Source organism: Dama dama, chromosome 7, assembly GCF_033118175.1.
Source record: "Dama dama isolate Ldn47 chromosome 7, ASM3311817v1, whole genome shotgun sequence".
Lineage (NCBI taxonomy): Eukaryota > Metazoa > Chordata > Mammalia > Artiodactyla > Cervidae > Dama > Dama dama.
In genome coordinates this window covers 17,569,002-17,584,845 of record NC_083687.1, presented here as the reverse complement: position 1 = coordinate 17,584,845, position 15,844 = coordinate 17,569,002, and the positions used below count along the sequence as shown (strand labels likewise).

Here is a 15,844-nt window from a genome sequence, read left to right as displayed (position 1 = left end):
TTACCCACAAATGTCCATCTAGTCAAAGCTATGGTTTTCCCAGTAGTCATGTATGGATGTGAGAGTTGGACTATAAAGAAAGCTGAGTGCCAAAGAATTGATGCTTTTGAACTGTGGTGTTGGAGAAGACTCTTGAGAGTCCCTTGGACTGCAAGTAAATCCAACCAGTCCATCCTAAAGGAAATCAGTCCTGAATATTCATTGGAAGGAGTGATGCTGAAGCTGAAACTCCAATACTTTGGCCACCTGATACAAAGAGCTGACTCATTAGAAAAGACCCTGATGCTGGGAAAGATTGAAGGTGGGAGGATGAGACAGAAGATGAGATGGTTGGATGGCATCACTGACTCAACAGACATGAGTCTGAGTAAACTCCAGGAGTTGGTGATGGACAGGGAAGCCTGGCGTGCTGCAGTCCCTGGGGTCGCAAAGAGTCAGACACGACTGAGTGACTGAACTGAACTGAAATAAATTGGAGTGGGTTCAGGAGAGAATGGAAAGAGAAATACCATAGGCTGAGAGCGTATTCAGTCCTTTTGAGGGAGTTGCTGTGAAGAGCGATAGAACACGGAACAGTAGCTGGAGGTGCCGTGGGGTTGAGAGAAGGTTTCTACTGTGTCCATAGCCCATTGTATCGTAATTGTTATGACACATGAGAGAGGGAGAAAAAATGTTGCAGAAGAGAGGGGAGAACCTCTGGAGTAATTTTTTCCAGAAAGAGGGGATTTAGGGCTGATGCGGAGAAGTCACCTGAGACGCGCAGGAGAGTAATGGGGAGAAGCGCTTGTGCTGATGACTCTGGGCCTCAGAGGGCAGAGTGAGAAGACCTGGGCATTTGGGGATGGGGTTAGTTTAATGAATCTGTAAGGCCTTATGGAGACGTGATTCTGGGTGACAAGGAAGGACCAGGGAACCCTCGGCATCTTGTCCTGACTGGAGGAGACAAGGCTGGTCTGGGGGTCCCAGTGCTGGCTGAGCGGGGAGGGAGGGAGTTTTCACAGGAACAGCTGTAGATCTGAGGTCTCGCTCACCCCTGCCCTTGGTGGTGAGTGGTGGGAGGGGTGGTTTGATGGGAAACCTGGGGTCCCTCTCTGCTCCTTCTAAGGTGTGGAAGCTGTGTGAGGTAGGTGGCAGTAAATGGTAAAAATTGCCTGAATCCATCCTGAAGGATAAAGAGAGAGCTCCATGAATGTATTTTGCTTGTTTTAATTTTTATTTCTGTATTTATTTATTACTTGTTTGGGGGCTGGGCTGGGTCTTCGTTGCTGCATGTGGGCTTTGCTTGAGTTGCGGTGAGTGGAGGGCAAGCTTCAGTTCCATTTACGCCTCATGTTGATGGTTCCTTTCTGGAGCTAGAGGCACGTTCCCATCTTTGAAAGTTTGAAACGTGAAGGTTTGCATGTTGGGAACTCACTGTATTGAGCTCCTATTGAGGCTTAAATAGCAAACATTTACGGCTTGCAGCTCTGGAGGCCAGGACGTCCAAAATCAAAGCAGAGGGAGATTCCATGTCAGGGGAAGGCTTCCTGGTTCATAGAGGGCGGTCCACACGCTCTGTCCTCACGTGGCAGAAAGGGCCAGGGTGCTTTGTAGGTTCTGTTTTATAAGAGCACTAATTCCATTCATCAGGGCTGCACTTTCAGGACCCAGTCACTCCCAAAGGCCCCACCTCCTAATACCATCAACTTGAGGTTAGGATTTCAGTATACAAATGTTTGGTGGAGACATTCAGTCTAATCCACAAACCTCTGTAACACACTGTCAGAGTTTCTCATTATGGACAGGCTGCTGAGAAGTAGCAGAGGTTTCCAGAAAGTTCTGAGGAAAGACAGAGGCCAATGAACACAAAAGACACACAAGGGCACTCTGAAGAAACAGAAAGTACACAAGGCTTGGGAAAAAAACCAAAACCCCCAAAACTTTCAAAGTGAAAAGTTGAATATTGCCAGAGGAGAGACGGCATCCCCAAATAAAACAGGCATGCTGTGTAAGTGTTGCTAGTGGTAAAGAGCCCATCTGCCAATGCAGGAGACGTAAGTCTGAGACTCGGGTTCGATCCCTGGGTTGGGAAGATCCCCTGGAGGAGGGCATGTTAACCTACTCCAGTATTCTTGCCTGGAGAATCCCATGGACAGAGGAGCCTCGTGGGCTATAGTTCACCAGGTCACAAAGAGTCAGACATGACTGAGTGACTATGCGCGTGCACACACACACACACACACACACACACACACACAGTGTTCCTCAGCTCTAGTCAGAGAGTGAAATGTGTGAGAAGGAAGCTTGGCTTTGAAGATGGAGTAAGGGAGCCATGAGCCACGGAGTGTGGCAGACTCCAGACGTCAGCGAGAAAACAGCACCGTGGTTGTATATCTACAAGGAACCAAATTCTGCCCAAGACCCAAATGAGCGATAAAAGAATTTTCTCTAAGAGCCTCCAGAAAGGAACACTGCTGACTGACTCTTTGATTTTCGTCCAGTGAGACTCATACTGAACTTCTGATCTACACAACTCAGATCATAAACGTCTGTCATTTTAAGCCACTGTGTTTGTGGCAGTTTGTTGTCGCAGCAGTAGGTAATGATGGCACTCAGGGTGAGTGAGTTTTGTAATTATAATTGATGGTGCAGTACTAAAACCCAGTGAGTTATTTGTTAAGTTGTAATGAAGCAAATACATCATAAAACAAATGGCATGTAAAACAAGCAAAGCATAAAAACACAAGTTCAAAACATACTAATTTTTTAAAAAGCACATTGAACTAAAAAGCTCTTGAACACACAAATTCTAGTGTTTTGTGAGCTTCTTGTGAAGTAACACTTTCTGTTGCTAAGACTAAAAATCTGTCTGCAGTTGCTAAACATGACCGAAAGACTGAGACAGACAAGTTTGCTCCACAATGTTGGGCTAATCCATGGCAAAGAAGGGAGCTTCAGCATCACTCTCCATCGACCCTTTAGTTCCTTGTATTCAGGAATTGGCTAATGTTATAGAAGACCAACTCTGAAAATGAATAAACCTAGCAAAGTGTTTTTGGAGAAACTTGGAAAAGGCATAAATATTGCCAATATATCTCTTCTTTCACCACAGGTGCAATTTGAACATGAAGATATGAAGGAATTCTTTTGTATCTACTTTAAGCTTCATTGCCCAAAACACAACTAACCCTGACCTGTATAAAACTATGAAGAATTACATTGCTGACAAGTGGTCTGGGGTTTCAGTTTTATGTGGGAGTATGATCTGATGGCTGTGGCTGCTGCTAGAGGAAAACATCCTGGAATCAACATTCAGATTAAGGAGCTTTGGGCCACACTGTAATGCAATGCACTGCTTGCTTCATTGAGGAAGTCTTGCTATGAAAAAACCCATCAGCACAACTGAACAGGGTCTTTGCCAAAGCGGTACAAATTGTGAATTGCATAAAGATGAGTGTTTGGCTCTGTCTGAGCATCTTTGAGAAGGCTTGTAAACCATGAGGACAGTGTGTGAAATGGGTGCATGTGTGTGTGTGTGTATGTGTGTGTGCATATCAGAGTCCCCAGGGCACATGTTCCCTACAACCTCCCCAGGAGACCCAGCTAGGGGAGGGCAGCCTGGCTTCCATGACTCGGTAATCAGGAGGCACCAAAAGGGAGCGAGGGGATCCCAGGAAAGGGGCTCACCTGGCGACACCACCGGATAGAACTTCACGGGCTTGGAGACAGAGCAGCCGGAGGTGTGGTAGATGCGATACCAGTAGTGGCCTGAGTCTTCCTCCCTCAGACCAGTCATGGTGACTGTGGTGGTCTGTGTGCAGGTTGGGAAAGAATTTCCAGAACACAGAGTATTTCAGCAAGGAGTGAGTATACCAAGAACAAAGAGCAGAGATCATGAGGGCGCTGCAAGCGCAGTGGGCTGACCTCCTGACAGACCAGGGAGAGCAGACTGGATGCTGTTAGAACAGTGGGTCGGCTCAAGGGAGAGCTGATACTTTTTGTGTTAGTAGCTGATTTTTATAGAAAAAGAAAATTCCTGCCGGAAGGGTAGCATTAAGTGATTGATTAGGATGCAACAGGGTGAGTACCGGGGTAGGCATTTTTACCTAACATGGGGGCAAGGCATCAGCTAGTTTAGATCGGGGCGGGGTGGGGGGGGGCTCATGGCAACAGTTGCCATGGGGCTCAGTCAGTTCTGGAGATGATGCAGGGCTCGGCATCTGTGGCCTTGGTACCTGTGACCTTGGTATAGGGCTCAACATTGACAATAAGCCAGAGCCCGGGTTGTCCCAGATGGAGAACCAAGAGCCCCGGGCACAGAGTTGGTGACCAGCCTGGTGCACACGAGCGTGGACACCTTACACCAGGCCTTACTCATAGGGCCTGGCCTTGTACGGGTACTGGCACCTCACCGAGAGGTCCTGCCCTGATACTTTTTGAGGGTGCTGAGCCTTTGAGAGCTCCCACCGGTGGAGAAAAGGCCACTGGTCAGGGCCATGTGGCCCCCACAGCCCCCTGGCCACGGAGCCCCCTGCTCTGCGTTCTCCCCTCTCCTCCCCCAGCTCCCTGCTCCCTCCTCACCTGGGAAGGGCAGCAGCAGCAGCAGTTGTGGGCCGGGGGTGGGAGGCAGTCTCCGGGCCACATGGCCCTTCTCCAGTGTGCTGGCGGGAGGTGACACGCAGGGTCTCTGGGGAACTGGCAGCTGGGCTAGATTCCACTTGGCTCTTTCAGCGCCTCTGAGATGGACAAAATGAAAGAGATAAGGGCTGGCCTGGGAAGAGGGAGACTTGGGGGTCAGATCCCGAGGGCAGAGGGAAGAGGGGTCCTTGGCCGCAACCGTGACTCTGAACCTAGAGGCTGAAGCCCGCTTAGCACACAGCCCCCAGGCTCTGTAGAGGCTGCCCCTCTCCTCTGTACCCACCTGCCCCTTCCCCACCATGACGTGCCCCCGGGGGAGGAGCTGAGAAGGCCAGGAGGAGACTGTGGTCAGGTGGTGGGCTGTCCCCTCTTTCTCTTCTTCCTCTCTTTGCACCCTGCGGGCTCCTGGTTCTACCATCCTCTCTGGGGAGAGTCATGCTGAAGGTAGGTAACAGCCTCCAGGGGCCCTCAGAGGACTGAGCAGGAGCTGTTAGCTCCACAGACCCCCAGGGTGGTCAGAATCTTCATGCCTGGTCATGGAGCGCCTGTCTGGTGGGTCAGGAAGGTTTTATGGGTGCTGGAGGGGAGAGGAGAGAGGAGGCAGAGATTGAATTCCAGCAAGGAAGTATAAGGAGGGCCCCTGGCAAAGCAGCAGGAGAGGGAAGCTGAGAGCAAAGAGATCAGGAGTCCTCAGAGGGGCTGTGGGGGACAGGGATCAGTGGTCACAGATGAGGAGGGAAGGGAACACAGGAGCTGGGGGACCTGGCATCATCTCTGCACCCTCACCTGTCTACCTGTGGACACCAGAGAAACAGTGGTGTAACTGATACGTAAAGACCCTAATATCTTTTCCTTTAGCAAGTGTTAGCACTTTTAAGATTTATTTATCCTAATTAGTTTGACCATGCTGCACGGCTTATGGGATCTTAGTTCCCAGACCAGGGATTGAAAGTGGACCCTCGGTTGTGCAAGTGCAGAGTCCTAACCACTGCACCACCAGGGAATCCCCCAGGATTTAATTTTAAAAAGAAGCAATTTAGGAACTTCCTTGGTGGTGGTCCAGTGGCTGACTCTGTGCTCCCAACACAGGGAGCCTGGTCCGGGAACTACATCCCATACGCTGCAACTAAAGCCCAGCACAGCCAAATAAATAAAATGTCTTTAAAAATAAAATTTAGAAAGAAAGAGAAAGAGATAAGAGAGACAGAGAGTTAGAGATTGATTAGGACCCTGGCCTGTGTTTCCCAGGTGGCTCAGAGGTAAAGAATCCACCTGCTGATGCGGGAGCTGCAGGAGCCTCAGGTTCGATCCCTGGGTGGGGAAGATCCCCGAGAGAAGGAAATGGAAGCCCACTCCATTATTCTTGCCTGGAAAAATCTCATGCCCAGAGGAGCCAGCAGGCTGCAGTCCATTGGGTCGTAAAGAGTCAAGATACCACTGACCAGACGCAGCGCACACCCACCCACCGGCTTGCGCTCTATGGATGTGTAATTCCAGTTGTGGCCACTGGGGGCGCTGCAGCCTAACACCTGTGCCGGGAACCCTCTACAGAGGCAACGACTGACCTGGGAATTGGAACCTATCAAGGGGACTTGGTTTTAAATCCGATGCTTTGCCTCCTCCTCCTTCCAGGAGTGAGCTGAGACCGAGAATAAGAGCAAAGGGACAGACAAAAGATGCACACGGTAGGAACTTGGCCCGTGAGGGCCCACGGATCCACAGGTGGGAAAGCAGGATGGAGCTTCAGAGCGAGGAGAAACCAGGGAGCAGCGCCAACCCTCACACACTGCTGCTTTCCAAAGCGTTTTCCTGGCCCTCTCTCTCAATTCCCGCAATAGGTTTGCGATGGAAGTGTTGCTTTTCTTTCTCACACACGTCCGCCCAGAAACACCAGTGACCTGCTGAAAGTCGGACAGTGAGGAACGGATGGAACCAGACCAGGCCCCCTGACTTCCGGCCGCACCTGACTCTCAGCCGAGGTCGGGCCCACGGACGGGACAGGAGACAGTTCCATGCACGGGCATAGCGCCCCCTCTAGGAACCTAACGACACACCACCCGGGAGGCCCCCTCCCGAGGGGAGGAAGGCGGACCTGGCTGTCGTCGTGTGTCACGGTGTGTAGCCGCTCCTTTCCACGCAATTTCCCCCTTGTCTGGCCACTGTGACCACTGGCCAGGGCCGCCCATCTGGTGTAAGAAAAAGGATCTGAGTGCCTTGAGTTAGTCCACACTTCCAAGCCCAGGAAACGGGTCAAACACTCTGGCTATACAATCTGGGATGACCCTGGCTCTGGCTTCACTAATGTCACCATGGCTGGGCTGAAACAGGAGGCCTCAGGAACCCACCAGGGTGAAGCCAAGGACTCCAAAGGTGGTACTCTTCCGTACAAGAAAATCTGCCTGCAGATTTGCCCAGGTGAGCTCTTTGATGAGGGAAGGGGCCTTCCTGGGGTGTCCAGGGACATAAGGCCACTCAGGCCCTTCCCCAGCCTCCGTCTCCCTAGATCCCACTAGCTCCCTGCTCCCTCCCACACTGACCGAGGGCAGCTGGGTCTCCAGTCCCAGACACAGGCTGATACCGTCACCTCTGGGTGTCCTGACTCAACAGGTAGAAGCTGCCCCGGAGGCTCACTGGGGATCCACACAGGGACTCAGACACAACCTCACCCTGCCTGGAGCTGGCCACCCTGTGTGAGCGAGGAGGGCCTGGGTGAGTCCTTAGGGTCTAGGGTCTCCTGCAGGCTGTTATTGGCCCTGGGTCTGAGGATCAGAAGGAGCGGGGCCTTGGGGACGAGTGCCTGTGCTGTCTCCCTCCAGAGCCCCTGGCTCTCCCCACCACTGCGGCCAGCTCAGTGTCAGGCCATCTCCCCAGCCCCTGCCTCTCTCTTCCCAGCGGCTCTGGGGAGGGGGGGGTCTCCTTCCCCTGGGGCCCCAGTCAGCTCTGGCCTGAAGGACCCTGAGGGGCTGGCTCATGCCCCACCCCCTCCTCCTCTTAGGACTTTGGGGGCTGGCCCTCTCTCCCTCTGGGGACCCTGAGCGGTCATCGTCTTCTCTGTGTTGTCCTCAGTCGCATTTGCTTTTCCGGTGACATCCAGGCCAATCCCCATCAGTGTCTCTGAGCAGAGGGAGGTCTGGGGGTCTTACTGGAAGGGAGGGGTCTGGGAAGGGCTGGACAGGTGACTCTGTGGCCTCTGATTCAGGAAGGGGGGGACTGGGGGTGGGCACAGAGATCTGAACAGGGTCCCAGGTCTCATCTCAGAGCTGGGTTGGCAGGGGAGAAGGAGGGGTTAAACTTCATGTATGATGGGGCTGGGAGATAGCTATTAATATGTGTCAGGAGCAACAGGACTTCCATGAGTGCTGGTTTCACATGTGAGGGACGTGAGGTCTGTCATCAGTCACATGGCTACTTCCGGGAGGTTCTCTGCGGGCACCTCTGGGTAGTGCCCCCCCCCCCCAGGCGTCTATGGCAGATCTGGGGTCTTCTGCAATAGACAGATCTGGTACCCCAACTGTCTGCTTGTACCTCTGGCCCCAGTGGCTCTCTGCTCTCACTACAGCCCAGTCTCTCTGCCACCAGCCCTCTTGGCAGGGTCATTCCTGTCCCTATGACCAACGGACTGTGGTCCCTTCCTGGTCCCTTGGAAGCCTCTGACTCTCTTGGGGTGTCAGCTGCCCCCAGACTGGGGCTCAGAGCAGGTCATTCCCCACGAGTCAGAGGAACTGTAGGTATTGCTCCACATGCTGTCGCCGTGAGCCCATGGCTCCTTGACAGTGATTCAGGTGGGTCAGGTACAGAATCAGGCTCCAGTTCCATGAGTCCCGGGGCCTGGATTTGGGGAGTACTCAAGGCAGTGATCACCCCAGCCTGGGTCCTGCCTGCTTCTTCTCCCTCATCTCCATGGATCCAAAGCTCCATCTCCTCTGGCTTGGCTGCCCCCAGACACCTGGTCAACCTGCTGTGTGGCCTCGTTGTGGCCAAGGGCCTGCTGTTGTCAGCTGTGCTCTGGCCGTTGGGTAGGTGGGTGGGTTTGGCTTGGGCCCAGAGGGCAGGGGCAGAAAGAGATGGTGACGGCCCTGCTGGGAAAGGTGGTAAGGGGGCGAGGCGGCAGGCACAGAGGTGAGGTTTCCAATCTATTCCAATCTCTTTGAGGTTTCCAATCTATTTGATCCTGATTTGAACACCCCAAGGCTCTGCCCATCTCTGGCTGCTTCTTTGCTTCTCATAACTCACCAAGATCCTCTGCCTCCAAACTCTCAGGTCTCTGGTCTAAATGTTGCCACACTCACACAGACTTCTCTCGCATTCATTCCTCTTGCATTCACTCACTCAGTACAACATCTGTTGAGCCGGAGTCAGTCTCTTAGAGAATGACGGGCACCTGGAGAGGCGGGGCAGGCCTGGGAAAGGAGTAGGACCAGGCAGTGTCTGTACTTCCCTTGGAGGAATTCCTTCTCACTCCCCAGGGCTGGAAGAACACTTTGGGGGCAGCAGCAGTGAAGGTTTCTGATGGCCCCCCAACGCAGTCCAGGCCCCTGAGCGACACCCACTCACCCACATCTACTCTTGACCCTCCTTGTTGACTGTGATCCTTCCTGAGCAAAGACTATTCTGCGCTTTGGGAAGACAGCCCCCAGCCCTGAATCCACTGTGTTGCAAGTGGATTCAGCAAGACCCACCCTTGCTGGACCACTCCGTGGGCATCTGCTCCCGTGTCCCAGCCTCTTTCTCCCCAGCGCTAGAATCTTTCTCCTTCAGGGCTCCTCCTTCTGCTTTTGGGTTCAGAAACCACCCAGACCACCACCTCCATTAGTGCTGGCTCCCTTCTGCCTTCCCCTCCTCCCTCCTTTCTCTCCACCCGATTCAGGTTGTTCTACCTCACACTGTATCCGGTTGTCTCTCCCTTACTGGTCCTTCACTCTCAGCCTCTATCTTCCCAGGGGCTCTAGAGATGGTGAATCCCTCCTGGGCCAAGCCTGACACTGCTTGCACCTGCTAGAGTTTCTATTCTACAGGAAATTGATTCCAGCTTCCTCAAGGTCTGCCACCTCCAGCCCAAATGAGCCTCTGCAAACACAGAGAAAACCTCAGTCTCAAACAGACAGGTGGTGTGTGTTTCCCCTGCATCCACGCATGCAGGGAAGAAAGGACTAGGCTCACTGGTGTTTCTCTCTTCTCACCCCCAATCTTTGAGAATGGCAGAAAACAAATAGAAAAAGAAGGTAAATCCAAATTAAGAAAACTGACCATCAACAGATTCGATTTCTGAGGGTTAAAAATTGAGATCAGAAAAATTAGGATGTTCAGAGCAGAAAGCTCAACAGCCTGAGATACAAGTGGGAGAATATACCCTTCATTCCACTTGAGGAAAATCTGTAGCATTGTTACCGAGTCCAAGCTCAGTCTGCTCGCCTCATAGACAAGTATTGGGGTAAGAAATAATGATTTTATTTGGAAAGCTGGGAGTCTGGGAAGGTGGCAGACTAATGTCCTAGAGAGCCACCTTGCAGGCTAAGCTGCTTCAGTTTTGTCCGACTCTTTGTGGCTCTGTGACTGTAGCTCCCCAGGCTGCTCTGTCGATGGGATTCTCCAGGCAAGAATACTGGAGTGGGCTGCCATGCCCTCCTCTAGGGGACCTTCCCGATGCAGGGATCGAACCCACGTCTCTTATGTCTCCTGCATTGCCAGGTGTGTTCTTTACCATTAGCTGCATCTGGGAAGCCCAGAGAACCATCTTACCCAAGTAGAATTCAAGCTTCTTTTACACTAAAAAAGGTGGTTGGCGGCTGGTTACTCTGAACTCTTGGGTGTTGGAATCCTTTGTTCTTGCTGCTGTCCCCATGGGTCAGGTCACCATATTCCTGTAAACCTCCAATAAGACAAATGCTATTCTCAGTTCTGCAGATGTTTATATGAATGGGGAAGTGTTACACCTTTAAAGGTCGGAGCCTTGTTCGATGACAATCTAGAAGGGTGGGGTGGGAAGGGAGGTTTCGGAGGGAGGGGACATGGGTATACCTATGGCTGATTCTTGGTGATGTATAATGAAAAAAACCACAAAATTCTGTAAAGTAATTGTCCTTCAATTAAAAAAATAAAAAAAGGTTGGAGCCTTGAGAATGGGTATCCTGTATATTTCAGGCTGTAGGCAACATTCTTAACTTGAAACAAAAGCAATAGAATACACGGGTTAAAGTAAAAGAAACTGATCCAATATATTCTTTCCTACTACATACAAGGTAAAGATTTAACACAAGCACACAGAATGTTTGAATTTAGAATTAATGGCAATAATTCATGGACAGAAGAGAAAATTCAAATAATTGGAATAAATATCCTCAAAGACACTGTACCTTTTTACTAGTCAAGAATTGATAAAAGAAAGCAAATGGCAATATTACTTTATTAATTTGACAAATCATTAAAAATATTTTCATACCAGTGCTGGCAAGGGTCTGGTGAAGCAGGTGTTATCTGTGTTCATAGCAGAATATAAGTTGGTGAGCATTTTTTAAGGCAAATAGGGAGGCTCTCTGAAGTTTAATGTGTATATTCTTTGACTTGTCAATTCTACTTGTAGGTCCTCAGCTCTGAGACACACACACAAGCGTGCTCAGAAGGACAAGATGTTCATCACACGTTGTTTGTAATTGTGAGCCCTTGTCAAGGGTTTAGCTAAGCTCCTCTGGGATCTTGCCGCCCAGACATCCATGCTGTTTGGCCAGGAGGGTTGCAGGAATCTTAAACTGACACTAACCCCCTCCTAGAGAGCAGCCCATGGAATCACAAAAATAAGTTCCTGATCTGACTTCCCCAATAGCCCTGCAGTCAAGAGCCTTCTCTGTAGCCCAGAGCCTTCCCTTCACCAAAACCCCACTCATTTTGGTATGAAGTGACCAATTTGGTCTCAGCCCAGGTACCCCAAAGAACTCCACCAATGGGCCCTAATAAAGGCTTGGGCCCCAGGTCCTGACTCTGTGCTCTGCCTTGACCTCCCCACGTGGCCCCTTGAGGCCCCTTGTGAGTGATAACTTCTCTATATCTATTTCCCTTGTGGTCTTTTGTTGAACCCTAGCTCACTATCTGGCACTCTTAACAAGTGTTAATCTAACAAAGTCACAGCAGCCCCGTGGGACAGTAATAAGATAACGGCGCATCTCTCCTGTTCGGTACCACGGAGCAGTTCCAAAAGAATGGGCTCATCCTTACGGTTGCCAGTGGGAAGGATGGGGGGAGGGACAGTTAGGGAGTTTGGGATGGACATGTACACACTGCTATATTTAAAATGGATAACCAACAAGGACGTACTGTATAGCACAGGAACTCTGCACAATGCTAGGTGTCAGCTTGGATGGGAGCAGTGTTTGGAGGAGAATGGATACATGTATATGTGTGGCTGACTCCCTTCGCTGTTCACCTGAGACTATCACAACACTGTTTGTTAATCAGCTATACCCCAATACAAAATAAAAATTAAAAAAAAAATAAGGAAAAAAAAAAGAATGGGGCTCATCTCAGATATGCACATAGCTTCAGGTCCAAGCCTCATGTTGGATGGTTACCAGAGAATGGTATGGGCTTCCCTGGCGGCTCAGCAGTAAAGAATCTGCCTGCAATGCAGGCGATGCTGGTTGGGTCTCGGTCGGGAGAATCCCCTGAAGGAGAGCACGGCAACCCACTCCAGTACTCTTGCCTGGAGAATCCCATGGACAGAGGAGCCTGGTGGGCTACATATAGTCCATAGGGTTGCAAAGAGTTGGACACAGCTGAAGCAACTGAGCACACATGCATGCAGAATGGCATGGATAGTATCATCTCATCTCTGCAAAGAAGGATCAACTCAGACTGTACATTTGTTTGCTCATGTAAGCCTATAGTTATTGAAACCCAGGAACTGCCTAAAAATCTATGCATCTATTAAACAACAGAGCTACCTTCTGAGGGAAGGAGCCTAGTTAGTGTTGAGGGAAGGAGTGGAGAAGGGAACTTTATCTGTTTACTACTGTGGTGCTTGTTTTTAAGAAAGAATCTTTACGTACACAATTTCATGTGTTGCTGTGTAATGAAGATAATATTTTAAATATTATATTGTGTTGTATTTTAAATGGTCAAGGAGGTGGGTTGGGGAAAATGGGCATCCAGAGAAACCAGCATCTATGTTCCCGAGGCCAGTGTAGGAGGGGCGGGTGGTGACAGCCCTAGGTCTGCACACCCTGCCGAGGTGAGGGGCTCGTCTGAAGGTCGAGAGGAAGGAATATACTGAATGAAAGCACAGGAGAACCAGTGAGAACACAGTACTCAGGCGATGGCCTGGGGAGAGCGGCTTCAGAGCACTTGGCACCAGGAAGGGTCATAGGGACAGGAACTCTTGGTGACAGGCAGGGGGGCTGGTGAGGGTGTGGTCAGAGGTGATGGGGTTTAGCACTGCTGTCCCGAAATATGCCACTTTGGCATATTATTTTGAATGAAAGTTGCTTGGAAAACAGCTGGCGTGAGAACACTCTGACCCACCCTTGTCCCCCTGAAAGCAGGAAATTAATCTCCCAGGTGATGCTTCTCTCCCTGCACCAGGAGGGTAGGAAGCACGCTTATCACCAGAGACGGGGAGTGCAAGGCCGAGAAAGCGGTAGAAACAACCTTTGTTACTTCCTCTTTGATTTGCGATCCCAAGCCCAAACCCCTTCGTTCTGTCGTTTTGTCGAACCTTCACAGATAATTGTTGTGTTTTTTTTGTCTGAAAGGTATAAAAGCTGCCTACTTTGGTTACTTCTTTGAGTCTCGTATCTTTGGAGTTCCCATACGTATGAAATTAAATTTATTTTCTCCTGTTGATCCGGCTTCTGTCAATTTAGTTATTGGACCAGCCAAAAAAAACCTAGAAGGGTAGAGGAAAATTCTTCCCCTATGGTGGACTGCTGGATTCTACCTGGAAGAGGCAGAGATATCTGCAGAAGGGATGCCCACAGTGGAGCTGAAGCGTCAGCAGGCCCTGCCCCAGGCCTCAGGGACTCTTTCCAAGCACGTTGGAGAGCCTCTGACTTGAGCCTGGGCTTGTCCAGGCTCCTCAGGTGCGTCCTGTGTTGTTCAGACATCCTGAGTGAGAGGAAGTGACAGCGGGGGCCCGGTGGGGGCAGGCACAAGCTCTGAGATCTGGGACTAGAGGGGACAGGGCCCTCTGCAGATGGCAGCCTGAGAGAGAAAGAGGGAAGAAAGAGGAGAGAAAGCCTGAGCTGGTGTTAAGCTAATCATGCCAGAGTGACCGTCCCTTATCCTGCCTGTGTCTGACTTGTCTCGGTCGTTTCACAGACAAGGAATTCACGTGCTTGTTGGAGTCAAAGTTAGAGGCAAGTTCAGTTCTTAAATGATTGCTTGAGATTCCCCATGCAAATGTTTAATTAATTAATTTTGGCCCCCTGGCATGACTTGTCGAATCTTAGTTCCCAGGCTAAGGATTGAACCTGGGCCACAGAAGTGACACAGACCAAGTCTTAACCCCTGAGCTGCTGAGAAATTCCCCCCTACCCCGCCACATATGTTTTAAACCCTTTCAATGGTCAAGATGGAACAAAAAAAAATAGAATTCTATAAATAAGGAAAAACCCTTCCAAGTACTTGTATTTTTCTCTATTGTAGAATATTGTAGCACTTTGATAAATATGTAATTTGAGTCAACTGTGTTAGAACTTCAGGTCTGTCCCAATTTGCGTTGAACTTCAACATTCTAAGGGCTTCTCTGGTGGTTCAGATGGTAAAGAGTCTGCCTGCGATGAGGAGAGCCAGGTTTGATCACTGGGTCAGGAAAATCCCCTGGAGAAGGGAAGGGCAACACACTCCAGGATTCTTGCCTGGAGAATTTCAGGGACAGAGGAGCCTGGTGGGCTATAGTCCATAGGGCCGCAAAGAGTTGGACATGACTGAGTGATAAATACAACAGGCAACTCAACGTTATAAATGACTTTCAAAGATTTCCTTAGGGAAATCTTTTTCAGTTTCTAGATCCCTTTTTCCAGTCTTCAGAGTTTCTGGAATCCTTGCTGTCTCTGCCCAGATCTTACTCTTTCCACCTGGCTGACGGGCAGAGTCACTCCACTGGACTCCCTTCCTCTGGGGCTTCCACCTCCAGTTCCAGCTGGGCCTCCTCTACCTGCTCCCTGGAGGTCACCGAGTTCATGCTGAGCTTTAGAAGGAGCGTGGAGGAGTAGAAAGAGTCCTGATTCAGTCTGACCCTATGTGTATGTGTTTGGGGGTGGGAGGGAGTGGTAGGAAGTATTGGGAAATAATAAGCATACTCTTCTGTGGTGGACCAGAGCAGAGCACCCCAGGCAGGAAGACTCCGGAAAAAAAAAATCTCGGGGAAGGCCACTGGAAGTCTAGCCAGAGCTGTGGGTCTCATAGACCTGATGGGAGAGAAGGTATAATATTCCCATTTTACAGACAGGGAAACTGAGTCCCCTCTGTCCCTGCAGCCGCATTGAAAAGGAGGAGCAGGCAGGTGGAGCTGCCTTTCCTCACCCCTCCCGGGACTACTGTGGTCTCAGCTTCTCCCAGATTCTTCTCATGTCCTGAATCTTGGGGTTGGGGGGGGGGGGGAAGAAGACAGGTACCCCCTAGAAGGTCAGCAGAGTAATGGGGGCCATCCTGCGCTGTTTTCTATAACAGGGCCACAGACTATGCCATTGTCTGAGCCCAGTTCCCACAGAGCCGTCTGCCCCCAGCTCCTCCTGGGAGATGGGGCTCAGGCCTGGGGACAGAGACTGACCTGGGGCGTGAGTGCTCTCTCGGCAGGTTCTGTCCCCCGAGGTCCCACTGAGCTCCCCGCAAAGGTCCAGATGCTCAGCAGAGACCGCAACATGGGGGCTCCGGGACCCCCAGCTCTGCACGGAAGATCCTCACCCAACGACGTGGAGAAACGGCAGCGCAGGGAAACGGTGACTCCACTGTCTGCGGCGAAGGGAGGGCCCGTTGTCACACGGCAAAGCGCAAGTCCGGAGGACGGAGGGCCGCGGAGAGTAAGGTGTGGGCAGAACGCGACCTTGGGAGGAGTCGGAGGGGAGCTGCGGCGCGGTTCACACACGCGCAGCCTGGAGGGCCTATGGCGCACTTTGGCCAGCAGGGGGCGGGGCAGCCCGTCCATCACCCGAGCGAGCTCCGGGCTCCCGGCCCTCCGCGCTCCTCCGCGGACCAGCCTGGCTGCGCTCCCTGTTTAGCCCCCGGGGACTGCGGCAGA

General features: G+C 51.2%; 1 long non-coding RNA gene across 1 annotated transcript; it reads right to left on the bottom strand.

The window, feature by feature from the left end:
* Window positions 1-3,668: 3,668 nt before the first annotated feature.
* Window positions 3,669-10,447, bottom strand: LOC133059042 (uncharacterized). The gene is made up of 3 exons (XR_009693477.1): window positions 10,357-10,447; window positions 4,561-4,715; window positions 3,669-3,790 (listed from the first exon to the last, which is right to left on the bottom strand). It is a non-coding gene; the product is annotated as an uncharacterized LOC133059042 (long non-coding RNA).
* Window positions 10,448-15,844: the final 5,397 nt, after the last annotated feature.